This window comes from Elephas maximus, chromosome 11, assembly GCF_024166365.1.
Source record: "Elephas maximus indicus isolate mEleMax1 chromosome 11, mEleMax1 primary haplotype, whole genome shotgun sequence".
In the NCBI taxonomy this organism is placed as follows: domain Eukaryota; kingdom Metazoa; phylum Chordata; class Mammalia; order Proboscidea; family Elephantidae; genus Elephas; species Elephas maximus.
The window spans coordinates 103,216,000-103,242,404 of NC_064829.1; the positions used below are offsets into that span (position 1 = coordinate 103,216,000).

Below are 26,405 nucleotides of genomic sequence, written 5' to 3' on the forward strand. Positions count from 1 at the left end.
CAGAAAAGAATGCATGATGACCTCTTTTGTGAATGTTCTAGAAAGAAATAACTATATATTGACATCTATCTGTTATTTTTTAAATTTTATTGTGGTGAAAACATACATAACAAAGTATACACCGTCTTAACAATTTCTGCAGGTACAATTTAGTAATTACATTCTTCAAGTTGTGCAACCATTCTCATTCTTCAAATTGTGCAACCATTCTCACTTTCTCTTTCCAAATCATTTCACCACCATTAACATAACCTCAAGGCCCCTTAAGCAAAAACTCCCCTTTCCCCCTCCTTCCACCCCTGTTGTTGTTGTGTGCCATAGAGTAGATTCCGACTACTGGCAGCCCTATAGGACAGAGTAGAACTGCACCATAGGGTTTGAGAGGCTGTAATCTCTAAGGAAGCAGACTATCACATCTTTCTCCCATGGAGCGGGTGGTGGGTTAGAACCGCTGACCTTTTGGTTAGCAGCCAAGCACTTAACCACTGGGCCACCATCCCATGCCTGGTAACCACTAATAATCTTTGGTTTCTTTATATTTGTTTATTTCATACAACACGGATGAACCTTGGAAACACCATGCTGACTGAAATAAGTCAAATACTGGGATCATGGACCTTCTTTTCTGGGGGGTGGGGGAAAGAAGTGGGCCGTGAAGGGTTCCTTCTTATACTTTTCTGCCTTTAAAAAGCCACGAAGCCAAACTCATGTGTTATATGTGGAAACCTCATTGCCTCTCTCTGCCAGATAAATTATCTTCTGCTGCAGATCTTGGAAGAAAGCTTTCCTTGTCATCTTCAGCTGCATATTTGAGTTTCTTTATAAACCCATTTTTGGTTAGGAGAGTTTTAGCTTCACAGGGGTCCATTTAAAAAATTCCAGCCTGGGCTCATCCATTCTTGCAAAACTAGAAAAACAAGAGGACTTGCAGAATGAACAAACCTGGTCATGCTCACGTAAAGCAACCCCGAGGCCAGCCACAGGATCCAGTGTCGTGAGAATGTTCCGGAGCAGCAGCGAACTGTAGTCGATGTTAATGACCAAAGACCACATTGAAGCTCCAGGCAAGTTCTGGATACTTCTCCTATGACTTTCACACTTAGATAAGAAGTGTTCAAGGTCAAAACTCTGAAGTGAAAAATTCCTACCAAAGCTGCTTTTTCAAGATTCTGTATGTTTAGGAATCCCTTGGGTTGGGTGGTACAAACAGTTAAACACTCGACTCCTAACTGAAAGGTTGGCATTTCAAACCCACCCAATGACACCTCAGAAGAAAGGCCTGGAGATCTGCTTCTGGAAGTTCACAGCCTTGAAAACCCTGTGGAGTGTAGTTCTACTCTGCACGCATGGGGTTGTCACAAGTCAGAATAAATTATGAGGGTAACTGAAAGGTTGGAGATTTGGGTTTGCCTTGAGACACCTCATAGAAAGGTCTAGTGATCTGAAAAATCAGTCATTGAAAACTCTGTGGAGCACAGTTCTGCTCTGACACACATGCGGTCACCGTGAGTCACAATCGTATGAGTTAGCTGGTACGTGTTGAACCGAAGAAGAGCACAGAGAGCAGTTAAAAAACTGTCAACATGTGAGAATAGGGAGGGAAAATCTAAGATCAACGAACTATCAGAAAAAGAAAGATAGGTAAATAATGAAAGCAAATTGGCTCCAATAAGTATTAAAATATGTTAGGAACCCATGGTAATTAAAACAGCTCAGTACAGACTGAAGGACAGAAAAGAATATTCAGTCTGGAAACAAACCAAACCAGTTGCCATTGAGTCGGCTCCAATTCATGATGACCCCATGTGTGCCAGAATAGAACTGTGCTCCATAGGGTTTTCATTGCTGTGACCTTTCAGAAGCAGATTGGCACACCTTTCGTCTCGGGTGCCCATGGGTGGGCTCAAACCTCTAACCTTTCTGTTGGCAGCTGGGCAAGTTAAATGTTTGCACCACCTAGAGACTCCAGTTTGGAAACAGATGTACGTAAATATGGAAATATAGGTTACAATATAGGTAAGGTTCAAAATGGCAGAGAAAAGATGAATTGTTGGATGGTATTGAGACAGCAAATTAATTGTTTGGGAAAACAGAACTTTATCTCTGTCGTGGGTTGAATGGTACCCCCCCCCCAAAAGATATATTTGAGTTTGAAGCCTCAGTACTGGTGAGTGTGACCTAATTTGGAAAGAGTCTTTGCAGATGTGATCAGTTAAGTTCACATGAGGTCATACCAGAGTCAGTGGGTCCTAATCCATCATGGCTGTTGTCCTTATAAAAAGAGGTGAAGAGACACAGAGATGGAGAAACACAGATAGAAAACAGCCTGGTGAAGACAGAGGCCCAGATTGGAGTGATGCATCTACAAGCCAGAAAATGCCAAGGATTGCCAGGAACCACCAGAAGCTGGAGGAGGTAAGGAAGGATCCTCCCCTAGAGGCTTCAGCGAAAGCATGGCCCTGCTGACACCCTGAGTTCAGACTTCTACCCTCCAGAACTGTGAGACAATAAATTTTTGTTGTTTTAAGCCATCCAGTGGTTAAGAACTCAGCTGCTAACCAAAGGGTCAGAAGTTTGAATCCACCAGCTGCTCCTTAGAAACCCCATGAGGTGGTTCTACTCTGTCCTATAGGGTCGCTACGAGTCAGAATCAAGTCAACGGTAACAGATTTGGGTTATTTTGGTTTAAGCTATCTAGTACGTGGTTACTTTGTTACCGCAAACACAGGAAGCTAGTGCAATCCCTAACCTACTCTTTGTATCAAAATAAACTTCAGACGGATCGAAAATTTATCAAATGAAATTGTAAGAGTTATAGAAGAAAGGGTGGTGGACCGGTTGATAATCTCAGAGGGGAGGAAGGTTTTCAAAGCAGAGTGCACTTGTAGGGTATATAAGTTGGGTTTCGCCCAACAAGGTCAAACCCAGTGCCCAGTCGCAGTATAACCCAAAGTCGTAAAAGGAAAATGGCTCCTTAGTCACTTTGACCACAAAAAAGTTAAATTTTTCATACAAGAAAAAAATTACATAAATAAAATCAAAAAAGAATGACAAACTGGGAGAAAACAAAGGCTTCGTGCTCTCATTTACAAAGAGCTCGTATAAGTGATCAAGAAACAGAGGAGCATGGTGCAGTCACTATGGAAAACAGTTTGGCAGTTCTTCAAAAAGTTAAACATAGAATGACCATATGACCCAGCAATTCCGCTCCTAGGTATACACCCAACAGAATTGAAAGCAGAGACTCAAACAGATACTTGTACACCTATTCACTGCAGCACTAGTCACAATAACTGAAAGGTGGAAACAACCCAAATGTCCATCAGCAGAAGAACGGGTAAACAAAGTGTGGTACATACACAACAAAATGTTATTCAGCCATAAAAAGGAACAAAGTTCTGATACATGGAACTTCAAAAACATTATGCTGAGTGAAAGAAGTCAAACACAATAGGACAAATATTGTCTGATTACACTCCCAAGAAGTACCTAGAAGAGCCAAATTCATAGAAATTAGAACAGAGATTACCAGGGGCTGGGAAGAGGGAGGAATGTGGAGATATTGTTTGATGAGTAGAGTTCCTTTTGGGGATGATAAAAAAAAGACCTGGAAATAGATAGTAGTAGTGATGGTTACCAACATTGCTAAGGTACTTAAAAAAAAACCAGTTGCCATCGAGTTGGTTCTGACTCATGGTGACCCCATGTGTTTCAGAATAGAACTGTGCTCCATACGGTTTTCAATGTGTGATCCTTCAGAAGTATATCACTAGGACTTTCTTCTGAGGTGCCTCTTGGTGGATTCGAACTGCCAGCCTTTTGGATGGTAGCCAAGTGTTCAACCATTTGCACCACCCTTAACATCACTGACTTGTACATTCAAAATTGGTTTAAATGGTAAATTTTAGGTTACATATATTTTGTTGTTGTTAGGTGTCATTGAGGCAATTTTCAACTCATAGTGACCCCATGTGACAGAGGAGAACTACCCCATGGGGTTTCCTAGGCTGTAATCTTTAGAGAAGCAGATCAACAGGTCTTTCTCCTGCAGAGCCACTGGGTGGTTTTGAACCACCAACCTTTTGGTTAGTAGCTGAGTCCTTAATCATTCTCCCACCAGGGCTCCTCACACTTACACACACACACTTAAGAAAGACGTGTGTGTCTGTATTTGGTTGTGAAACAACAGCAACATACAAATAAAGGTCACATTGTTTACACATTTTTAGTGGCTTGATTTCACACAATAGTTTTTTACCAAAAAGAAAGAAAAGGATAAAAAGGGACAGCTTCTGAGAAAAATGGTCAACCAACATGAATAGGAAGTTTACAGCAAAACAAATACCGACAGCAAATAAATATATCAAAAGATGCCCAACCTCACACTTAAACGAATGTACATCTATACAATCATGAGATAAGGATACACATATAGGTCAGTGGAATAGAACCGACAGCCCAGAAAACAACCACAGTACTGTTTTCCAGGTATCCGATCGGCACAAGTTCTAAAATTTGCATAATACCCAGTGCTGGCAAGGGTGCGGTGAAACAGACAATCTCATACGCTCTTGTCAGGAGTAGTGTGAACTGGCTCGAGGGCAATTTGGCAATAAAACCAAAACCAAACCTATTGCGGTCAAGTTGATTCCAACTCATAGCGATCCTATAGGACAGAGCTGAACTGCCCCATAAAGTTTCCAAGGAGCAGCTGGTGGATTCGAACTGTCGATCTTTTGGTTAGCAGCCATAGCTCTTTTTTTTTTAATAATTTTTATTGTGCTTTAAGTGAAAGTTTACAAATCAACTCAGTCTCTCACACAAAAACTTTTATACACCTTGCGACATTCCCAATTACTCTCCCCCTAACGAGACAGCCCGCTCTCTCCCTCCACTCTCTCTTTTCGTGTTCATTTCGCCAGCTTCTAACCCCCTCTACCCTCTCATCTCCCTGCCAGGCAGGAGATGCCAATATAGTCTCAAGTGTCCACCTGATCCAAGAAGCTCACTCCTCACCAGCATCCCTCTCCAACCCATTGTCCAGTCCAATCCATGTATGAAGAGTTGGCTTTGGGAATGGTTCCTGTCCTGGGCCAACAGAAGGTCTGGAGGCCATGACCACTGGGGTCCTTCTACTCTCAGTCAGACCATTAAGTCTGGTCTGATGAGAATTTGGGGTCTGCATCCCACTGCTGTCCTGCTCCCTCAGGGATTCTCTGTTGTGTTCCCTGTCAGGGCAGCCATCGGTTGTAGCCAGGCACCATCTAGTTCTGGCCTCAGGCTTATGTAGCCTCTGGTTTATGTGACCCTTTCTGTCTCTTGGGCTCATACTGGCCTTGTGTCCTTGGCGTTCTTCATTCTCCTTTGATCCAGGTGGGTTAAGACCAATTGGTGCATCTTAGATGGCCGCTTGCTAGCATTTAAGACCCCAAACACCACGATCCAAAGTGGGATGCAGAATGTTTTCTTAATAGATTTTATTATGCCAACTGACTTAGATGTCCCCTGAAACCATGGTCCCCGAACTCCTGCCCCTGCTACGCTGGACTTCGAAGCATTCGGTTTATTCAGGAAACTTCTTTGCTTTTGGTTTAGTCCAGTTGTCCTGACCTCGCCTGTATTGTGCATTGTCTTTCCCTTCACCTAAAGTAGTTCTTATCTACTATCTAATTAGTGAATTCCTCTCTCCCACTCTACCTCTCTCCCCGCTCTCGTAACTATCAATATTTTCTTCTCTGTTTAAACTATTTCTCGAGCTCTTATAATAGTGGCCTTACACAATATTTGTCCTTTTGCAACTGACTGATTTCACTCAGTATAATGCCTTCCAGATTCCTCCATGTTATGAAATGTTTCACGGAGTCATCATTGTTGTTCACTGACGTGTAGTATTCCATTGTGTGAATATACCATAATTTATTTATCCATTCATCCATTGATGAGCACCTTGGTTGCTTCCATCTTTTTGCTATTGTAAACAGTGCTGCAGTAAACATGGGTGTGCATATATCTATTTGTGTAAAGGCTCTTATTTCTCTAGGATATACTCCAAGGAGTGGGATTGCTGGATCATACCATAGTTCTATTTCTAGCTTTTTAAGGAAGCACCAAGTAGATTTCCAAAGTGGCTGTACCATTTTACATTCTCACCAGTAGTGTAGAAGTGTTCCAATCTGTCCACAGCCTCTCCAACATTTATTATTTTGTGTTTTTTGGATTAATGCCAGCCTTGTTGGAATGAGATGAAATCTCATTGTAGTTTCGGTTTGCATTTCTCTAATGGCTAATGATTGTGAGCATTTCCTCATGTATCTGTTAGCTGCCTAAATGTCTTCTTTAGTGAAGTGTCTGTTCATATCTTTTGCCCATTATTAATTGGGCTATTTGTCTTTTTGTAGTTGAGTTTTTGCAGTATCATGTAGATTTTAGAGATCAGAAGCTGATCGGAAATGTCATAGCTAAAAACTTTTTTCCAGTCTCTAGGTAATCTTCTTATTCTTTTGGTGAAGTCTTTGGATGAGCATAGGTGTTTGATTTTTAGGAGCTCCCAGTTATCTAGTTTTTCTTCTGCATTGTTAATAAAGTTTTGTATACTGTTTATGGCATGTATTAGGGTTCCTAACGTTGTCCCTATTTTTTCTTCCATGATCTTTATCGTTTTAGATTTTATATTTAGGTCTTTGATCCATTTTGAGCTCATTTTTGTGCATGGAGTGAGGTATGGGTCTTGTTTCATTTTTTTGCAGATGGATATCCAGTTATGCCAGCACCATTTGTTCAAAAGACTGTCTTTTCCTCATTTAACTGTTTTGGGGCCTTTGTCAAATATCAGCTGTTCATATGTGGATGGATTTATGTCTGGATTCTCAGTTCTGTTCCATCAGCCTATGTATCTGTTGTTGTACAGCTGTAGCTCTTAAACACTATGCCACCAAGCTATCAAAAATTTTAAATGACCTTTTCTTTTTTTGGTCCTTGGGAACCTGCAGCTAGGATTTTTCTCTAACAACCAAAAAAAAAAAAAAAGCAAACTCATTGCCATCAAGTCGATTTCCACTCATAGCAACCCTATAGGACAGAGTAGAACTGCCCCATAGAGTTTCCAAGAAGACCCTGGTGGATTTGAACTGCTGATCTTTTGGTTAGCAGCCGTAGCATTTAACCAGTACACCACCAAGGTTTCCAACAATATCCTTTCAAATACTTGCCATGATACATGTTTGAGAAACATTAAATATGATACTGTTTGTAAGAGTGAAAAATGGAAACAACCAAAGGGTCCCTCAATATGGAACCAACTGTAGTACAACCAGACGGTGAAACACAAGTTTAGAGGTTTACTGCAGATGTAAAAAGATTTACAGAATATTTTATTAAGTGAAAAATACCAAGGTGCATTAGGGCACATATGATTACTTTCAAATGAATGGAAAAAATATATATAATTATGGAGATAGATAACAAAACAACAACAAAAAACCAAACCTGTATAGTGACCCTATAGGATAGAGCAGAACTGCCCCCATAGGGTTTCCAAGGAGCAGCTGGTGGATTTGAACTGCTGACTTTCTGGTTAGCAGCCATAGCTCTTAACCACTGCACCACAAGGGGTCCATAGAGATAGATAGGTAGGTCAAAAACAACAATAACAAAACCTGCTACTGTTCAGTCCATTCCAACTTATGGCAAACCATATACGTAGCGTAGAATTGCACTCTATAGGGTTTTCAAGGCTGTGACCTTTTGGAAGCTAATTCCAGGCCTTTCTTCCTAGTCTGTCTTAGTCTGGAAGCTTTGCTGAAATCTGTCCACACGGGTGCCCCTGCTGGTATTTGAAGTATCAGTGGCATAGCTTTCATCATCATAGCAACACACAGGCCACCACAGTATGACAAACTGACATACAGGCGGTAGATACAGTTGTACATGGTAGTATATTCATCAAAAAAAATGATCTGTTGTGTTTTGTTCCTAGAAAGAAAAATAAGAAATTATGAAAATGGTTGCTTTTGAGGTGAGGAACTAAATGGGGGAAAGGAGAGATTTTCTCTATTGCCCCCATTAGGAACTCTCACCTTTGCCAACATATTTTTTAGAATGCTGATGTGACAAGATTGTAGGCATTTTTCATTTTCTATTTACTTCTTTACATTAAAAAGCAAAAACAGGAAATCGATTTGGCACTTCCTTAAAAAACTAGAAATAGAACTACCATACGATCCAGCAATCCCACTCCTTGGAATATATGCTGGAGAAATAAGACTCTTTACAGGAACAGATAAATGCACACCCATGTTCATTGCAGCACTGTTTACAATAGCAAAAAGATGGAAGCAACCAAGATGCCCATCAATGGATGAATGGATAAATAAATTATGGTATATTCACACTGTGGAATACTATACATCGATGACAATGGTGAATCTGTGAAACATTTCATAACATGGAGGAATCTGGAAGGCATTATGCTGAGTGAAATGAGTCAGTTGCAAAAGGACAAATATTATATAAGACCACTATTATGAGAACTCGAGAAATAGTTTAAACAGAGAAGAAAACATTCTTTGATGGTTATGAGAGTGGGGAGGGAGGGAGGGAGAGGAGTTTTCACTAATTAGATAGTGGACAAGAACTAGTTTAGGTGAAGGGAAAGACAAAACACAATATAGGGGAGGTCAGCACAACTGGACTAAACCAAAAGCAAAGAAGTTTCCTGAATAAACCAAATGCTTCAAAGGCCAGCGTAGCAGGGGCACGGGTTTGGGGACCATGGTTTCAGGGGACATCTAAGTCATTTGGCATAATAAAATCTATTAAGAAAATATTCTGCATCCCACTTTGGAGAGTGGCATCTGGGGTCTTAAACACTAGCAAGCGGCCATCTAAGATGCATCAATTGGTCTTAACCCACCTGGATCAAAGGAGAATGAAGAACACCAAAGACACAAGGTCAGTATAAGCCCAAGAGACAGAAAGGGCCACATAAACCAGAGACTACATCAGCCTGAGACCAGAAGAACTAGGTGGTGCCTGGCTACAACCAATGACTGCCCTTACAGGGAACACAACAGAGAATCCCTGAGGGAGCAGGAGAGCAGTGGGATGCAGACCTCAAATTCTCATAAAAAGACCAGACTTAATGGTCTGACTGAGACTAGAAGGACCCAGGAGGTCGTCGTCCCCAGCCCATATGTTAGCCCAAGACAGGAACTATTCCCAAGGCCAACTCTTCAGACAGGGATTGGACTAGGCTATGGAATAGAAAATGATACTGGTGAAGAGTGAGCTTCTTGGGTCAAGTAGACACATGGGACTACGTGGGCAGCTTCTGTCTGGAGGGGAGATGAGAGGGCAGAGGGGGTCAGAAGCTGGATGAGAGGGCAGAGGGGGTCAGAAGCTGGCCGAATGGATACGAAAATAGAGGGTGGAGAGAAGGAGTGTGCTGTCTCATTAGGTGGAGAGCAACTAAGAGTATGTAGCAAGGTGTATATAAATTTTTGTATGAAAGATTGACTTGATTTGTAAACTTGCACTTAAAGCACAATCAAAATTTTTTAAAAAACAAAAACTATATTTTTTAGAAAGTTAAATTTCTCCCAAACCGCATTCACTGCTCTTGCTGAGCCAGCTAGATTTTTCTGCTGTTCTTGGAAGCGTTTCCTGCCAGTTCTGAACTAATATTTGCCCTTCTTATAAAACATCCTTGATTTGCACAGCCTATGCTGGCCTGTTTTCATTTTTAGTTTTTGGTACAGGCATGTCCTCGCTTGAAAGACTCTACCAACCATTTCTACAAGAGCACATGCCCCGTCACGCACAATTCAGCGGCAAGTAAACCTCGAGCCCAGCTGCCGTGGAAATGCTCCAATCTCTAACTAACAGTTCTATAAAAACAAGTAAATATGTAACAGTAATTCAGAGCCTGAGCATGTGGTGTGGGGGATGGGAGCTGGGAGCCTCTGTGACTTTCACGTTCATGATAAGCAATGTGAACAGCTGTTGATAGTGTTTTCAATTTAACTATAAAACTAAGGCTCCCCACCATCCTTTTGTTGGAGCCCCTCGGTGGTACAAACAGTTAACTTGCTCTGCTGCTAACCAAAAGGTTGGAGGTTCTAATCTACCCAGAGGCACTACAGAAGTAAGACCTGCTTCCATAAGGAAGATCTGCTTCCATAAAGATTACTGCCAAGAAAACTACGGAGCAGTTCTACTCTGTGTTAATGGGGTTGCCATGAGCTGGAATACACTGGATGGCAACAGGCTTTTTTTTTTTTTTTTTTGGTTTTGGGTGCTGCAGATGGTTAATGCACTCAGCTGCTAACTGAAAGATTAGAGGTTCGAGTCCACCCAGAGGTGCCTCGAAAGAAAGACCTGGTGAGCTACTTCCGAAAAGCAGCCACTGAAAACCCAATAGAGCATGGTTCTACTCTGACAGACGTGGGGTTTCCCTAAGTCACAGTAGACACGAAGACAACTGGTAATCAATTGCCAAGCTTCTAGAGTTTAACACATGGGTGCAAAATAACCTGTTGAAGAACCATGACCACACAAAAATAGCTGAAAATTTCATTATTATTTGAAAAAAAAAGGTGCTGGGGAGCAGGTGAAGGCAGGAGCAGCTCTACTAAACAGTAAAATACATTAACCAGTAAAAATAGTTGTCATCGAGTAGATTCCAACCCCTGGCAACCCTCTGTGTGTCCAAGTAGAACTGTGTGCCACAGGGTTTTCAATGGATGATTGTTGGACTTTGATTGCCAGACCTTTCTTCCGAGGCACCTCTGGGTGGCCTCAAACCCCCAACCTTTCAGTTAGCACCCGAGCACATTCACCATTTGCAACACCCAGGGACTTCAAAATATGTTATGAATACATAATAATCTACCGGATTGGTGCCCCCAATATGAGGTTTTCATCTTTGATGAAGGCAATGCTGCAAATTAGCAGGAATAACAAGGACCAAGTGGTCAAACATTTGTTCGGAAGTTGAGGGAATAAAAGCTGGACTCCTGTGTTTCCTTCACTGAAATTATTTTCAGATGCGTCAAGTATTTAAATGTAGGCCATGAAACCATCAAGTGCTTCCCCCCAAAACATTGGTCTCTTAATACACACTCTTAAGGTCCCTGGGTGACGTAAGCGATTTGCACTCAACTTCTAACCAAAAGGTTGGTGGTTTGAACCTCAAAGACCTGGCACTCTGCTTTAGTAAACATTACAGCCACGAACACCCTTTGGAGCAGTTCTCTTCTGACATACACGGTGTCACTATGAGTTGGCATCAACTCGGACAGCTGTGGGTTTGGGTTTTTTGGCTTAGAAGGGGATGGGGATATTTTTCAAAGCTAAAAAACAAAATTCAGAAGCATTAAATGACAAGCTTCATACATTTGCATTTTAGAGGTTGTATTTTTTTTTTTATGTGACCAAAGGGGAGAGGGAACCCATAAAAACAGTTAAAACAAAACAAAAAAAAGACGAACTCTAAATGCACCTATTTCAATCCGTTTCACTGACGTGTGTTTCTTTCCCCCATTACGAAAACCTTTTAATGATTGTACTTTCCATGTACATTTTAATGGTTGTTTGGGCTGGTTCATGTGACCTGGTGGCAGCTTTTAGGAGTCCCTGGGTGGCACAGTGGTTAAAGCGATGAACCACTAACCCGAAGGTCAGCGATTTGAAACCACCAGCAGCCCTGGGACAGATATGGCAGTCTGCTTCCATACAGGTTTACAGCCCTGGAAACCCTATGTGTCGTTATGAGTCGGAATCTACTTGAGGGCAGTGGGTTTTTTTTTGTTTTTTGTTTTTTTTGCTTTTGAGTGGCTAAACGGTTAAGACTCAACTACTAGCCAAAAATCTGGCAGCTCGAACCAATAAAGAGATGCATCAGTAAGACAGGCCTGGCGATCTGCTATGGAGAACTGTTCCACTCTGACACACATGGGGTTGCCACAAGTAGCAGTCCACTTGACGGCAACTAACAACAACAGCTGCCTGTTCTAGTCTCAGTTATGCAGATCAGAAGGATTAAAAATGGTGCACTGGGTGGATGAAGGTTATATTTCCAAGTGGAATTGTGAAACATCTCATTTCTTATCACGAATGAGAAAAAAAAAACTTGTTACCAAGGAGTCGATTCCCACTCATGGCTGCCCCATGTGTGTCAGAGTAGAACTGTGCGCCACAAGATTTTCAGCGGCTGGTTTTTCAAAAGTAGATCACCAGACCTTTCTTCCGAGGTGCCTCTGGGTGGACTTGAACCTTCAACCCTCCGGTTAGCAGCTAGTGCATGAATCATTTGCAAGGCCCAGGGACTCCTGTTACAGGAATCTTAAAGCAAATTATCTTAAGCCTCAAAGCGTTCTGAGGAAAGCAGCTTTTTCTTATTGCTTAAGTGTGTGTTTAAGGAGCCCTGGTGGCACAGTAGTTAAGCGCTTGGCTGCTAACCGAAAGGTCAGCCATTGAAACCTACCAGCCGCTCCCCCTGAGAAAGAGGTGACAATCTGCTTCCGTAAGGTCACAGCCTTGGAAACTCTATAGGGCAGTTCTACCGTGTCCTATAGGGTTGCTATGAGTCGGAGCCGACTCAACCGCAATGGGTGTGTGTAGGTGTGTCTGTTTAGGGGCTAAACCAGAGACAGGGTTTCCCCCTTTCAAACGAGAAAGTCACGAGGGAAATACTCAAATTTGCCACATGAAGCCATCTAGAACAGCAAATCCTTGTGCTCAAATTCGTTCCACAATTGCTTGTTGTGATAAAGCTCTATGTCACCGAGGCTGAATCAATCCTTGGCAGGTGCTCCTGTCATGTCTTAGAGCCAGAGAAATGGGAGCTGTGACAGCCGCCGGCTTGGACAAGTCTTACAGGAGAGAACATGCCCAGACTGGGGCATTCAGATGGGGCTATAAATGTCTTATTCAGAGACAGATTTACAAGCATAATCAGGTTAAATGAAAGCTGTATGCCAGACCAGCAGAAAAAAGAAAAGTAAAAAAAAGAATTATTGTGTCAACAGCCTGTAATGTGGTCTGGGCTTTCTAGCACTTTTTATTTTTAGGTTGTTGTGGTCTGGTCTTTTTTTATAATAAGGAGCCATATAAAGAAGAAAACAAGAAATAACCCATAATGCCACTGCCAAAATAGCCCTGCAGACATTTTTAACTAAGATAAGCTCAGTGTTTAAGGCATGCGAACAGCGAAGAATTGAAAATAGAAAGCTCCACCCCACACCGCTTCTCCTCTGCTTCACCTAAAGCCAAAGCCAATGAGCGTCTTTTTCTTTCTAAAAGAGACAACACGTTTACGTATATACCTAGCACACATCCCTCCACACGGGAGCCCTGGTGGCACAGTGGTTAAGTGATTGGCTGCTAATCAGAAAGGTCATCGGTTCAAATCCACCAGCTGCTCTGTGGGAGAGGGAGGTGGCAATCTGTTTCCATAAAGATTACAGTCTAGAAACCGTATGGGGCAGTTCTACTCTGTCCTACAGGGTCGCTGTGAGTCAGAATTTGACTCAACGGCAATAAAGTGGGTTTATCTCTTTTTACGAATATACGTGTGTGTTTTTTTTTTATGTATGCATGTGTGTATATATGCTGGTGTATATGTGTGCATATATGTGTATACGTGTGTACATACGTTTGTGTATAAATGTGTGCATGTGCACACGTATTAAAACAAAAACAAACCCATTGCCATCAAGTTGATTCTGACTCATAGAGACCCTATAGGCCAAGTAGAACTGCCCCATAGAGTTTCCAAGGAGTGCCTGGTGGATTTGAACAGCTGACCTTTTGGTCAGCCACTGTAGCACTTAACTACTAAGCCTATGTACACATACATACCTGTACGTATACATATACGTATACATATAAAAAAAATACATATGTACATATCTACGAGCCCTGGGCAGTACAAGGTGTTAACACACTTGGCTACTAACTGAAAGGTTGAAGGTCTGAATACACCCAAAGACACCTCAGAAGAAAGGCCTGGCAGTCTATTATTGAAAACCCTATGCAGCACAGTTTTACTCTGACACACATGTGGTCACCATGCGTCAGGGTCGACTCAATAGCAACAGGAAACTAGAAGTGCAATGTTGAGTGAAAATTGAAAGTCTTAAAAGAATGTATTCAGCATGATATTCCTTTTATAAAGGTGATTGTTGTTAACTGCCATTGAGTCAGCCCTGACTCATGATGACCCCACACACAATGAAACAAAGTGCTGCCTGGCCCTGCGCCATCTGCATGACAGTTGTGGATCAGACTGCTGTGATCCGTAGAGTTTTCATTGGCTGATTTTTGGAAGTATATGGCCAGGCCTTTCTTCCTAGTCTGTCTTAGTCTGGAAGTTCTGCTGAAACCTGCTCAGCATCATAGCAACATGCAAGCCTCCGCTGACAGAATGGTGGCGGTTGCACATGAAGTGCTTTGGCTGGGAATTGAATCAGGGTCTCCCGCAAGGCAGGCGAGAATTCTACCACTGAGCCACCAATGTCTCATTTTAAAAACTAAAACAGCACAATAGGCTTTCAGGGATACACATTAAGGAGCCCTGGTGGCGCAGTGGTTAAGAGCTTGGCTGCTAACTAACCAAAAGACTGGCAGTTCAAATCCACCAGGTGCTCCTTAGAAATCCTATGGGGCAGTTCTACTCTGTCTTATAGGGTCACTACGAGTCAGGATTGACTCCACGGCGTCAGGTTTGGTGTGGTTTTATACGTGTTAAAACTGTATTCAAAAAGCAAAGAAAGATCAACACAAGACTCAGGATAGTGTTTATTTGCGTAGTGTTTATTGGCTGGGGGACAGAGGAGGGTAAAGTACTATTATTATCCATTGCAGCATAATAAACCACCCCAAAATGTGCTGTTGTTGCTGGGTGCCACCGAGTAGATTCAAACTCACAGAGACCCCATGTGACACAGTAGAACTGCCCCCACAAGGTTTTTTAGGATGTAATCTTTACGGGAGCAGATTGCCAGGTCTTTTCTCCCACGGAGCAGCTGGTGGGTTTGAACCACAGACCTTTTGGTTAGCAGCTGAGTACTTAGCCATTGGACCACCAGGGCCCCAAAACAGAGTGACTTAAAATAAAAATGTTTCATTTCTTATGATTCTGTGGGTTTGAAATCTGAGAACTCTGTCTGCTGGACTGGCCTTAGCTCACTCATACGGCTACAGTCACCTGGCAGCTCCTCCAGTCTGGAATAGCCACAATGGCGCACTCGTGTGTCTGGCAATCAGTGTTGGCTGTTTGGTTGGCAGCCTTGCTTTTCCTCCATCCTCCAAGAGGCTAGACTGGGCTTCTTCACTCTACAGTGGTGACAGAGATTTCACAAGACAAAAGCCAAATCTGCAAGGACTTCTCAGGACCTAGCCTTGGAAATGACACTACATCACTTCTGCTTCATGCTATTGGTTAAAGTAGTCACGAAGTCTGCCCAGATTCAAGGCGAGGGAAATAGACTACAGTTCTTAATGGCATCACCACATTGAAAGGGGCATGGCTGTAGGGACACAGAAGTCACCGAGGGCCGTTATTTTAACGTAACACAGTAATAAAGGAGCCTGGGTGGTGCAAGCAGCTTATGATCCACTAGCTAACTGAGCAGTTGGCGATTTGAACCGACCCAGTGGAAGAAAGGCCTGGTGAGCTGCTTCTATAAAGATCCCAGCCAAGAAAGCCCTATGAAGCAGTTCTACTCTGTAGCACGTGGAGTCTCGATGCGTCAGGGGCTGACTCAACGGCAGATAACAATTATTGCAAAGTGTTGTCAGTACTTTACAAGTTGGGTAACAGGTTCAAGAGCGTTTATTATAAAATAAACAAGTACATAAAGTGTGTACATAAGACAGAACAAAGTGTGCCAGTGATGAGAGGAGTTCCCAAAAAGGGGCTTATGAATAACTGAATTCTGTGCACTGAAGTACAATTTTTTTTTAATTCTCTGTTTCTGTTTTACAGGAGGCCTGGTGGTGCAGTGGTTAAGCACGCAGCTGCTAACCATAAGGTCAGCGATTTGAACGCACCAGCTGCTCCTCAGGAGAAAGATGTGGCAGTCTGCTTCTGTAAAGATTAATTCTGACTCACAGTGACCCTATAGGACACAGTAGAACTCCCCTGTAGAGTTTCCAAGGGGCACCTGGTGGATTTGAACTGCCGTCTTTTTTTTTTTTTTTTTAATTCTGCTTTAAGTGAAACCTTACAAATCAAGTGAGTCTCTCATACAGAAATTTATACACACCCTGCTATATACTCCTAGTTGCTTTCCCCCTAATGAGACACCCCTTCTCTCCATCCTCTATTTCTGTGTCCATTCAGTCAGCTTCTGTTCCCCTCTGCCGTCTCAACTCCCTCCCCTCCAGACAGGATCTGCCCACATAGCCTCATGTTTCTACTTGAGCCAAGAAGCTCACTCCTCACCAGTATCATTTTCTATCCCATAGTCCAGTCCAATCACCATCTAAAGAGTTGGCTTTGGGAACGGTTCCTGTCTTGGGCTAACAGAAGGTCTGGGGTCCTTCTAGTCTCAGTCAGACCATTAAGTCTGGTCTTTTTACAAGAATTTGAGGTCTGCATCCCTCTGTTCTGCTCCTTCAGAGATTCTCTGTTGTGTTCCCTGTCAGGGCAGTCATTGGTTGTAACCAGGCACTACCTAGTTCTTCTGGTCTCAGGCTGAGGTAGGCTCTTGGGCTCATACTGACCTTCTGTCTTTGGTGTTCTTCATTCTCCTTTCCTCCTTTGCTCCAGGTGGATTGAGACCAATTGATGTATCTTAGATGGCTGCTTGCTAGCATTTAAGACCCCAGATGTCACTCACCAAAGTAAGATGCAGAATGTTTTCTTAATACATTTTGTTATGCCAACTGACCTAGATGTCCCCTGAAACCATGGTCCCCAGATGTCTGCCCCTGCTACTCTGGCCTTTGAAGCATTCAGTTGTATTCAGGAAACTTCTTTGGTTTTGGTTTAATGCAGTTGTGCCCACCTCTCCTGTATTGTGTGTTGTCTTTCCCTTCACCTAAAATGAACTGCCGACCTTTTGGTTAGCAGCTGTAGCTCTTAACCACTACGTCACTAGGGTTTCGCCCTTAAAGATTACAGCCTTGAAAACTCTGTGGGGCGGTTCTACTCTGTCCCAAAGGATTGCTATGAGTTAGAATCAACTCGATGACAATGGGTTTTATCTCTCTTTTATAGTTCATTTACCTGAATCAAAGATGATTTTTCATAAGTTTTATAGTTCATTTTGGAGTATTTCCCCCAAATTTTGAGGTAGCAAAATTGACATTCTGCTTTTAATCTCTAGTGATATTTCTTGAATAACTTGTGGCCTTGTTACCAAACCCGGGAAGGTGGGTTCTTGCCCAGCGCACTCAGACTTGCCAATGATCTGGACGCCAGTCTTTGAGAAAGTAAGGTTGTTGCAATGCGCAGAGCAAGGAGCCAGGAGGAAGTACCTCAGGCCAGACTTGCCAAGCTATGGGGAAGCAGGGCTTATATGTGATTTGGGCAGCAAGATGGTGGTCATGCAGGCATGCTGGCGTGGGAAAATTCTAGAAGACGGCCAGGAAAACAGGAGGTGACATGGTTCTTGTCAGACCTCTCACTTAGGAACAGGGTCCTGGTGATGATTTTCTTTCTGATTAATTCCACCTGTTGCTGCGGCCTCTGTTGAGGTCAATTAGCAGTCCCTGCTGGCCCTTCTTTGCACGCGGGGTGGGCCAAATCTGGCTTGGGCTAGTTTAAGGACTAATGGAAATTTACAGGTTAGAGCCTAAATACAATTAAATAACTATTAAATACAGTTCTTAAATGTTATTTTATATAGTGTGATGAATGCTAGTATACGCAATAATTCTAAAAGATTGTTTTTATTTTTAGGTGCCGTCAAGTTGATTTTGACTCATAGCAACCCCATGTGATAGAGTTGAACTGCCCCATAGGGTTTTCTTGTCTGTTTAATTTTTAGGGGAGCAGATCGCCAGGCCTTTCTCCCACAGAGTCACTGGATGGGTTTGAACCAGCAACCTTTCAGTTAGCAGTTGAGTGCTTAACCATTGCGCCACCAGCGCTCTTTCCTAAAAGATTAGAATCACGATAAAGTCCAACCTCTATTACTTGTTCTTTTATTACCTTTGAAATGTATTTAAGCTTCGCTTGGTTCGCAAAGGATATAATGTAAAAAAAAAAAAAAAATGTATACCACATTATCTTAATATTTGCATTAGCTGTCAGTCTATTTCTCTTTTTAAATATGTATAAGCCTTTAATCTTTGTTGTGGTCACAGTACCAGCACCTTTCACAACCATCCTTTATTATTGCAGCATTTTACTCTTGAAATAGAAAATGTTCTTTTATATATAGTTCAAGTGAAAAAAAAAATTCAACCTATAAAGCTCATAAGGAGATTTTCACTCCTAGTTACATCAAGAACACAGCCATAAATTTGACAGTGTGTGTTCAGATAATGACAATAGATGGGAATGACCTGCTGGCTCCCCGCTACTGACGTGATTAGGCGGATGGTTACCAAGACAACCACAACATCTCTGATTCCCCGTAGTTCAGTGAGGCAGAGATGGAACTGAGGGATGTCATCCACTTGGCCCTCCAAAGGTTGAACCCAGAGGCCAAAGCCAAACTTCTGCACCTAAGTAAAATAGACCATGCTGATTGTGCTATAAATCTCATTGTTCCCTACCCTTTTTCTTCAGCATTTTGTCTACAGGCTCTGTCCCTGGTGTGTTGTGTAGAAATCTTAATGATTAGCTTCCAAATTCTGGGAAGTATTGTAATGGGAAGGGTGGTCTCTCTTTGTCCCTTTCTCTTTCTTGGTGATTGAGCTGAGGTGTGATGGATAGAGCTCAAGCAGCCATTTTGGACCCTGAGGTAGAGGCCATCTGTTGAGAATGGTAGCACTACAGGTTAGAAATAGCAGCCCTGACCTGAAATGCTGACCTTCATATATCTGTATCTATCTATCATCTCCCTAACTAATACATTAAGTATTCACATCATTCGAGTATTTAGTGTACTAAGTGCATTTTCTTACCATGTTCAAGGACCATTATAATTTCCAAAAGAAACATCAAAAGGCATTATCTGAGCTATGGGAGAAGTTGCCAATTTTCTTTCTTTATATATGTTATTTTTGTTGTTCTTGTTCAGAACAGACACAGCAGAGCAAACACCAATTCAACAGTTTCTACATGTACAGTTCAGCGACATTGATCACATCCTTTGAGTTGTGCAGCCATTCTCACCCTCCTTTGCTGAGTTGTTCCTCTCTCATTAACATAAGCTCACCGACCACTAAGTTTCCTATCTAATCTTTCGAGTTGCTGTGGTCAGCTTGATCCCTTATAGATAGATCTTGAAAGAGCACAATGCTCATGGCAGACACTCTTTTCTAGGTAAGCTCAACTATTGTTTGGTTTTCAGACTTCAGGAGATATTTTTGGTTTAAGGTTTCAAGATTATCTCAGGGCAATAGTCGCAAGGTTCATTCAGCCTCCATGGCTCCAGAAGTCTTGATTCCATGAGAATTTGAAATTCTGCTCTGCATTTCCCCCATTTTGATCAGGATTCTTCTATAGAGTTTTTGATCAAAACGTTCAGTAATGGTAGCCAGGCACTACCCAGTTCTTCTGGTCTCAAGGCAAAGGAGACATTGTTCATGAAGGTAGTTATATCTTTCATACCCTCCTCCTATACCTGACTCTCCGTCTTTCTCTGTTGCTCTAGGTGATTAGAGGCCAATTGTTGTAACTTGGATGGCCGCTTGCAAATTTTTAAGACCCCAGGCACTACGCCACAAACTAATAGGTAGAGCAGAAGCACTAAACACTTTATTAGGCCAGTTAATGGGACTGTCCTATGAAACCATGATCCTAAACCTCCAAACCAAGGAACCAAATTCCATGAGGTGTTTGGTTGTACATAAGCAGCCTCAATAGCTATTTTGTGTGTGTGTGTGTCATTGTTTACCTGTGTTTTATTGACTATGCAAAAGCATTCGACTGTGTGGATTATAATAAATTATGGATAACATTGCGAAGAATGGGAATTCCAGGACACTTAATTGTGCTCATGAGGAACCTTTACATAGATCAAGAGGCAGTTGTTCAGACAGAACAAGGGGATACTGCATGGTTTAAAGTCAGGAAAGGTGTGCGCCAGGGTTGTATTCTTTCACCATACCTATTCAATCTGTATGCTGAGCAAATAATACAAGAAACTGGACTATATGAAGAAGAACGGGGCATCAGGATTGGAGGAAGACTCATCAACAACCTGCGTTATGCAGATGACACAACCTTGCTTGCTGAAAGTGAAGAGGACTTGAAGCACTTACTGATGAAGATCCAAGAGCACAGCCTTCAGTGTGGATTGCACCTCAACATGAAGAAAACAAAAATCCTCCCAACTGGACCAATGAGCAACAACATGATAAATGGAGAAAAGATTGAAGTTGTCAAGGATTTCATTTTACTTGGATCCGCAATCAACAGTCGTGGAAGCAGCAGTCAAGAAATCAAAAGACACATTGCATTGGGTAAATCTGCCACAAAAGATCTCTTTAAAGTGTTGAAGACCAAAGATGTCACCTTGAAGACTAAGGTGAGCCTCACCCAAGCCATGGTATTTTCAATCACATCATGTGCATGTGAAAGCTGGACAATGAATAAGGAAGACCAAAGAAGAATTGATGCCTTTGAATTGTGGTGTTGGCGAAGAATATTGAATATACCATGGGCTGCCAGAAGAATGAACAAATCTATCTTGGAAGAAGTACAACCAGAATGCTCCTTAGAAGCAAGGATGGCGAGACTGCGTCTTGCATACTTTGGACATTTTTTCAGGAGGGATCAGTCCCTGGAGAAGGACATCACGCTTGGCAGAGCATAGGGTCAGTGGAAAAGGGTAAGACCCTCAACGAGATAGATTGACACAGTGGCTGCAACAATGAGCTCAAGCATAACAACGATCATAAGGATGGCGCAGGACTGGGCAGTGTTTCATTCTGTTGTGCACAGGGCCGCTATGAGTCGGAACTGACTCAACGGCACCTGACAACAACAACAACATCACACAACTTTTTACAGGTGTACAACTTATTGACAGCAATTGTATTAATTGGCTATATAGCTCTACCCTTAATCTGTGTGATTTTTCCATCACTGTAAACCAAAATTCACTACTCCATAAGCAATAACCTCCCCTCCCGCCCCTAGCAATTGCTGATAAACTTGGTCTCTATACATTTGCCTGTTCTTGTCTTTTTATATAAGTGAGGTCATACAATGTTTGTCCTTTTGTGATTGACTTATTTCACTTAGCACAATGTCTTCAAGCTCCATCCATATTGTAGCATGTATCAAGACTTCATTTCTCTTACTGGCTGAGTAGTATTCCACTGTATGTATGCACTGCATTTTGTTTATACTTTTCTATATTAAAATGAAGTTAGTGTGTTCAGACTCTATTACCTTTTGATTGTTTATCTTAGAAATAAATTTTCCTCCAGATTAGACAAGGAGGAAAAAACACAGAAATTAATTAAACACTAAGGTTCCTATGAACTCACAATCTTTGTCTGTACCCCTGGCTTCCAACTGATGCTCATTAAAATTCCTCACTGATTGTTTTACTAGGGTTCAAAATCGTGAATGTGCAATAAATTCACGGAACTACGCTAATGCTTTCAGAAATTTGAAAACTGGATTCTTGTCTAATGAGGTTTTACTATTTCAAAAACAAAAGGAGGGTGGCTGGAACCTACCAGCAGCTTGAGGGGAGAAAAGACCTGGTGATCTGCTCCTGTAAAGATTACAGCCTGGGAAACTCTATGGGGACAGTTCTATTCTGTCACATGGGGTCTCCATGAGTCGGAATCGACTTGACAGCACCCAAGGACATAGCCTCGCTGGGTTTGCGGTTTCACTGCTGTTCCCTACTCAGCAGCCAGGGGGCGCCTGTTAAAATTGAAGTCAGCACACGCCCGTCCTCAGCTCAGAGGCCTCCCATGGCTCCTGCCTCCCTCCAAGTCCTCACGATGGCCCATATGGCCCCGCACCATCAGCTGCTGCCTCCATCATCTCTCTGGCCTTATTTCGCCCCACTTTTCCCCCTCCTAGCCACACTGACCTCTTTTTTTTTTTTTCCTTGAAAACTCTAGACATGCTCCTGCCTCAGGACCTTTGCACTTGCTGTTCCCTCTGCCCTGGAAGGCTCTTCCCCAGAAACTCCACATGGTCACTCCTTTGCTTCCTTCAGGCTTTTGCTTAAATGTTTCCTTCTCCATGTGGCCTCCCGGACCCAGTCCACCAGCCCTCTCGGTCCCTTTGCTTGATTTGTCTTCTGTAGTACTTACCACATCTGAAGACCCACACATGCTTGCTCCTTTCTTTTTGTTTATTGTCTTTCTCCCTCTCTAGAATGGAAGCTCTTTGACAAGCAGGGCCTTTGCCTGTCTTATTCCTGCTGCATTCCCAACACCTAAAACAGTGCCTGGAATAGAGTAGATATTCAATAAATACTTGTTGGAAAAATCTCCCTTTTGAAGATAATTGTAAAAACCTGTTGCCGTCAAGTTGACTCTGACTCACGGCAACCCCATGTGTGTCAGAAGAGAGCTGTGCTCCGCGGGGTTTCAATGGCTAATTTTTCAGAAGCAGATCACCAGGTCTTTCTTCCGAGGCACATTTGGGTGAGCTCAAATCTTTCTCGAATCTTTCTGTTAGTAGCCAAGCACATTAACCATTTGCAATGCCCAGGGCCCAGGGACTCCTGAGGAGAATTATAGCTCATAGTTTATTGAGCGCATACTCTATTAATCGAGCACATATTGTGTGTGCCAGGCATCATTCTAAGCACTTTCAATGTATCCATGTATCAAATCCTCACTACAACACAGTAAGCGTTCACAATGATCTCCAATTTACAGACTGAGAAACTGAGGTCCAGAGAGATGAGGAAACTTGCTGTATCAACTTCCTATTCTAGCTGTAACAAATTACCACAAACTTAGTGGCTTAAAACAACACAGATTTGTCCCCGTACAGTTCTGGAAGTCAGAAGTCCAAAAGGGACTGTCAGGGCCACATTCCTTCTGGAAGCTCTAGGGGAAGATCTATGTCCTTGCCTTTTCCAGCTTCTAGAGGCCACTGAGGAGCCCTGGTGGTACAGTGGCTAAGCACTCAGCTGCTAATTGAAAGGTTGGGGGTTCAAATCCGCCTCCACGAGAGAAAGATGTGGCAGTCTGCTTTTGTAAAGATTTACAGCTTTGGAAACCCTATGGGGCAGTTCTACTCCATCCTATACGGTGGCTATGAGTAGGAATTTGACACCAAGGCAAAGGGTTTGGTTTTTTTTTTTTTTTTGGCTTAGAGGCCACCTGCCTTCCTTGGCTCATGAGCCCTTCTTTGTATCACTCTGACTTTTGCTTCTGTCATTATATCTCCTTCTCTGACTCTGACCCTCCCATCTTCCTCTTACAAGGACCCTTGTGATTAGGTTGTGCAAATGATTAACGCACTCAGCTGCTAACCAAAGAGGCTGGAGGTACAAGTCCATCCAGATGTGCCTAGGAAGAAAGGCCTGGCGATCTACTTCCGGAAAAAATCAGCCATTGAAAACCATACGGAGCACAGTTCTACCCTGACACACATGGGGTCGCCATGAGTCAGAGTCAACTCAACGGCAACTGGTCAGCAACTGGTGATTACATTGGCCACACCCAGATAATCCAAAATAACCTCCCCATCTCAAGATCCTTAATTTAATCACGCCCGCAAAGCTCCTTTTGGCGTCCACATAAGGTAACACATTCATAGGTCCCAGGAGATTTGGATGTGGCTGTGTCCGAGGGACATTATTCTACCTACCACACTTGCTAAGGTCACATTCAGCAAAAACAAACCACGAGCTGAGATTCAAACTCACCTCTGGCTGACTCCAAACCCGAACCAAACCAGTTGCCATCTAGTCCATTCTGACTCATGGCGACCCCATGTGTGTGAGAGTAGAACTGTGCTCCACGGGGTTCTTAATGGCTGATTTTCTGGAACTAGATCGCCAGGCCTTTCTTCTGAGGTGCCTCTGTGTTGTCTTGAACCGCTAACCTTTTGGTTAACAGCAGAGTGCTTAACCATTTGCACCACCCAGGGACTCATTCAGGCTGACCAGGAGCCCCCAGTCTATCCATTGCTCGCCTCCTTGCAGGAGGGCGGCCATGTCAGGCCCTGCTTTCTCTCAAGCTAAACTCCCTGCGAGCTTAGGAGGCCCTAGAAATTCCAGGGGCTGCTTTCCTCCCAGCTTCTCAGCCCCTCAGCTTCCTGCCCCCTGCTCACTGGGCTCCAGTTCCTGGAACAGAACTCGTTCCCTTTGGACCTTGGCCAGCAAACACTCTTCCAGGACCTTCCCGCCCCCTCAGCCTGCCTGGGACGGTTCCCAGTCCTTAGCTCACCCCATGCCGGGTGGCCAGTTGCAAGGGCGGAAGGGTCTGCCCAGAGCCAAATTTAGTGAAATTAAATTTCACTAAATGCGAGGCCAAGGAGCAAGAGCGCCTCTGGGTTTGCAGATTGACAGTGGAATGGGGAAGGGGGCACACTTCTCCTCCTTCCCTGGCTCCTCACCTGTGCAAAAGCCATTCTCAGCCTCAGTGCAGGAAAAAAAATCAAACAGCCTCCCTGGTTTCGCTTAAGGTCCAGCGCTGCCAACCTCAAGTGCGCGATCTTCCTGTTTTACTAATAAATGCCATTCTCCAAGCGCTGCTTCTTGGTCTGCACTCTCCTCACACCGTCGAGGGCCCCCTCCCAGCCCAGATCCCCTTGCTGATCTTTTATATTCTTTTATGAAGAATGGAGGCGCTCCGAAACACAAATACAGTGGAATAAATAGTAAATAAAATAAACTTCACTTCTGTAGCTTCCTACCATCAAATCCACATTGTCAGTGTAAATACACCTGGCCTTCTCTCCCCTTGCTTCCTGTCTGGGCTCCCATTAAAAGCCAGTCCGTTCTCTGTACTCAGGGCCCATCTTCCTCCCCTGGGAAGGACTCTGTTTTCCTCCAACTTGGTCCGTTGCTAGCTCTCTCGCATCACCTCTTTGTCTTTTAAAAGTTTCCCTTGACCACCTACCACTCCATTTCCCTGCACTTCTTTACAGCAAAACACCTCAAAAGAGCTGCCATCCTCAGGCTTCTACCTCCCTACCTTCTGCTTAAGAAGCTGTGGTGGCACAGTGGTTAAGCACTCCACTGCTAACAGGTCGCAGGTTGGAACCCACCAGCAGCCCCCGCAGGAGAAGGATGTTGCAGTCTGCCTCCATGAAGATCACAGCCTTGGAAACCTTGTGGGGCCGTTCTGCTCTGTCCTATAGGATTGCTGTGAGTTGGAATTGACAGCAATGGGTTTGGGTCTGGTTTTGGACCTTCCCTTCACTCTTTTAGCCCACTGCCCTCTTATTTCTGACCCCATCTCTCAGATGAGGTGGGTCTTGTCAAGACATCAGTGCCGCCATCTTGTAAATCCAAGGGCTGCATCTTTGTCCTTATCTCACCACTCCCACCTCCTCCAAACCCTCTCCTCTCTGTACTGTTTAATTTGTTGGTTTAAAATAATTTCAAATTTACAGAAGAATTTTAAGAACAAGACCAAGAACTCCTGTATACCTTTACCTAGATTATCCAAATATTAAATTTGTCACATTTATTTTATCATTCTCCCTCTCCTATTTTTCTCCCTCTTCCTCTCTCTCTCTGTATATGTATTTTTTTCCTAAATCATTTGCGACTAAATTGCATACATCAATTTCTTTATCTCTAAATACATTAGTATTTAAAAATTAAAAACCAATTGCTGTGGAGTTCATTCTGACTCATGGTGACCCCACGCATGTCAGACTAGAATTGCTTCCACAGGGTTTTCAAGCCTGAGTTTTCAGGAGTAAATCCCAGTCCTTTCTTCAGAGGTTGGACTTGAACCTCAAACCTTTGGGTTAGCAGCTGAGCTCCTTAACTGTTTGCACCACACTGTTACCTAATTCAAGTCCACATTTAATATTGCTAATTATCTCAATAATCTCCTTTACAGCAATTCTATTTTTTTAGTCCAGGATTTAGTTGAGGGTTAATAAATTTCATTGAGTTGCCAAGTCTTTTCTGTTTCCCTCATTCTGGGACAGCTCCTTGTTTTTCCTTGACTTTCATGACCCCGGCACTTTTGAAGAATCCTGGCCAGCTTTTTTTGTAGAATGAGCCTCCATTTGGTTTGTCCTGTTTCCTCAAGATTAGATACAGGTGATACACTTTGGGCAGGAGGAATTCCATAGATGAGATGCTGTATCCTTCTTGGATTTCGATTGGTCGCATTCCTGG

General features: G+C 43.0%; 1 long non-coding RNA gene across 1 annotated transcript; it reads right to left on the reverse strand.

The window, feature by feature from the left end:
* Positions 1–7,873: 7,873 nt before the first annotated feature.
* LOC126085861 (uncharacterized) lies at positions 7,874–24,331 on the reverse strand. Its single transcript, XR_007519358.1, has 3 exons — positions 23,970–24,331; positions 22,399–22,535; positions 7,874–7,971 (listed from the first exon to the last, which is right to left on the reverse strand). It is a non-coding gene; the product is annotated as an uncharacterized LOC126085861 (long non-coding RNA).
* Positions 24,332–26,405: the final 2,074 nt, after the last annotated feature.